This window comes from Amphiura filiformis, chromosome 11 (genome assembly GCF_039555335.1).
Source record: "Amphiura filiformis chromosome 11, Afil_fr2py, whole genome shotgun sequence".
Lineage (NCBI taxonomy): Eukaryota > Metazoa > Echinodermata > Ophiuroidea > Amphilepidida > Amphiuridae > Amphiura > Amphiura filiformis.
The window spans coordinates 14,969,547-14,973,175 of record NC_092638.1 but is presented as its reverse complement, the minus strand read 5'-3'; positions in this window follow the sequence as shown (position 1 = coordinate 14,973,175).

The following is a 3,629-nucleotide window of genomic DNA, read 5'->3' as shown; positions in this document are numbered from 1 at the left end:
TTTAATGTACCGACAGATCGCGATTTACAGACGCCCGTCGGTAAGGGGGAGGGGAGGGCAGAGACCCTCGTCTTGGTGTTCATCTGTATCAAATAACGGTGCAATTTAGAAATGCAGATGGTGATGTGGGTAACCAAAATACCTACGTACGATAGGAGTTAAGGGGGTGTATACGTGTATAATAATTATGTGCAGGGGAGCGTAAGATGGGATAGTAGCAAGCAATCTTTGGCATGTTGAAAGAGTGGCATGCAAATTTTAGCATGTCAAATAGGAGGGGGTGGGGGCAATTGTGAACAAATTTAGGTATATCATTTAATATTACGACATTTCTGAAGTCTATGACGGTTATTATTGCAGGCAGGTTCTTAGCCATCGCTCCCTCAATAATCCTCTCATGGCTACTGTGTGTCTTACAGTTGTTCTGAACCGTATTTCCAAGACATTTGTCTACTTCAGCTTGAATCTGTTGAGGATTATTCTTTCGAATATCTTGGCTACAATTGAGCTACCAATTGCCGATAGACCATTGGTCAGATTTATTTTCTATAACCCTCGTCCTACCAAGTCCATTATGACAACATTTCTTACCCCGGTTTTCCATTATTGTTAAGTTGACGATAGACCATTGGTCATATTTATTTCCTATAACCCGTCCTCGTCCTACCATATCCATTATGACAACATGTCTTACCCTGGTTTTCCATTATTCACAGTTTAAATTCAAAATTAGAATCAGATTTTCATTGAATTTTTGGCCTATAATAGAAGAAAAAAATACTCTACCCGGGTAAGGTAATGTTGTATTTTTTGTCATTAAAGTGTGTTTTTTAAGCATTTTAGGGACACATGGGGAAAATTTAGGGGTTGGTAGCCTGGACGATGGTCAAAGAATACTTAATTGCAAAGCTCGAACGCCATGTCATCCACATCTCATTTCCTTTGTACCTCAGTTGGCGTACCTTTTTCTTCTATGCAACTCTTCCTTTCATCAGTGGAGGCTTTGCCTTTACATATTTTTCCTGAATATTGGTCCCACTTTGATGTTTAGATCACTAAACACCCGGTCTCTTTATCGTCTCCATCTCTTAGTATGTTAACCAATTATAGATTTCATTTATTAGCTTTCAGCTTTGGCCATTATCACAACTGTCTTGGGTTTGCTCAACTTTCTATTTAGATCTTCTTCCGTAGCAGTGTTTTATATTTCCTCTAAGTTTGCCTTTGTCCGCTTACAACAGTTTACTGATTTTGCTTTCCTCAGTTGTATCCATCTGATATGCTTCATATGTTTCTCTGATGTTATTTCTAATTGATGACATCACTGTGATATCGCTTAAAAGCTGTACCCAGCACCCCCCCGGATTTCAACACATCACATCAAAGCTCCCAATGGGCGCCCCATTCCCTTTTTAAAGGAATTTTTATTAATTGGTACGATCTTTTCAGCTATTTTCCCTGTTGGGTTTTATAAATCTTTCATATCTCTCACAAGCCGATTCCTCCACTTCCTCTAAGCGATGAAATATGATGTGTACGTCAACTGTATGAATCGTGGAGTATAAATCAGAGAGTTTGCCAGTTATGGTTCTTCCGTCTAAGCAGGGTCTTATTCTTACTCTGCTAAGTCTGATCCTTCATGTCACAATTCTATGACCCGATCATACACCCGAGAATGTATTGTACGCTTTTGCATTAAGAAAGCTGTTTCTCTACTTTTGTATACTTGGTATACTTGGTTAATGTTGCTGTATGTCTAAAGTTTCCCTTTTCCTAAAATAAATGTTATTGCACATATCAATACTTCCCATTCATTAGTTATGTCATGGTTAACATGACTCAATACGAAAAACAATTGGGATAGTCAATAATTTGAACTTTGAAATGGAATGAACACAGTATTTGGTACTAATAGGCGCGCAAGTATCAGGAAAAATGCCAAATTATCGGATACCAAATAAGGATACCAAGTTGGTAGCAGAAGTTGTTAATGTTGTTAATTCGAATAAATTCAATCAATTGATCTTGTCAAACGCTTACTATAAAAAATAATGTTTTGCCGGCAACTGTCAAACTTTTTACATTTTGTTTTCGTATGGCATCATTATCAAAACTTCTTATCATTTAAAACGCGGTCAAATGAAAAGTAATGCCAGATATATCCCTACTGCTTGCATTTTGTTAATGTACCGATATACAAACTCACCGTCGTTTAATACGGGGGACACAGACACAGATCATCGCCTTGCTATGTTTTGTTAATGTACCGATATATTTTGTTAAATGTGCCGATATACAAACTCACCGTCGTTACGGGGGACACAGACACAGATCATCGCCTTGCTATACAATTGAATACATGAATACAAAAGCCACCTAAGTCCATGGGAAGTGATTTTGAGAGAAAAACCTGTGTATCATTTTAATTCCTTCAGTTAGATTTACCTGGTCAATATGGTAAGTTTTACGTGCAAATGAGTGGATTAACCTGTATTAGGTATGACGATTAGCATTTCAGGGACTTCGTGGGGTTCATTTTAAATTTTGGACTTAGGTGGTTGTTTGAATCATATACAAAGACAACAATGTTAGAATGAGATTACCACTAGTAAGATAATACAAAATAAAGCGCACAGGTATGTATAATGTTGATAAGCATTCTGCCATGTAATATAAACCACACACTTTCCTTTATTAAACCCATTTTTTTTCCAAAAGTCACTCTCTAGCAATGAATGTGTTACAAGTGGACTTTTATACATACTGGATTTTAATCAATGTGTTACAAGACTCAAATCATGGAATTGGGTGATTCTTTCATACATGCTATTTTCACATGCTCAATAGACACAGAGGATGAATTTGAGTTGTTCTTTCATACATATGACAGGCCTATGTAAAGGAACACTTTCCCATGCTTAACTCAATTTGGTTTAAGTATGGACTTAGGTGGCTTTTGTATTCATATATTCAATTGTATATTATAGCAAATAGTGTTTCAATAGATATCCAGATGATAAAGCGTGCTACCAAAATACCTATACGTAAAACAAGGGTTAAGGTTTGATATAAGCTGATATATGTATGCAATAAGTATGTACAGACAACTCCCTATCTACCCGTCGTATGGGGGACACAGACCCTCGCCTTGCATTCATCATTTTGTATCAAATAGAGTTTTAGTATAGAAATCCCGATGGTAAAGCGTGTAACCAAAATACATACGGGCAATTCCACGGTAACTCGTGCTACACTTTTGGGCGTCCTTTTACATACTTTGTGCTCCAGCTTTTTACACAATTTGATTGGAATCTTTATTTTTTGTATTTTAATACCCAACATTCAAGGCTACAATGCTGGCCATAAGTGTTGGGACGGTTTGATAGGGTAATGTAAATAAACCCCCCACTCCCCCCGATCAATGTTGAATCCTACTTTTTTGGTCACACGCGCCTAGTGGCACCCAACATTGATTGGTGGGGAAGGGGGAGGGTTGGGGTGTTAGGAAAGGGTTTAGGCTTGTCACCAAAGAAACTTCCACTTTATCACGTTAACAATAACGGAAATAAGGCAATAATATAGTGTACGTTTTCCATAAGTGTCCCAACACATTTTGGCCATGGTTGTAT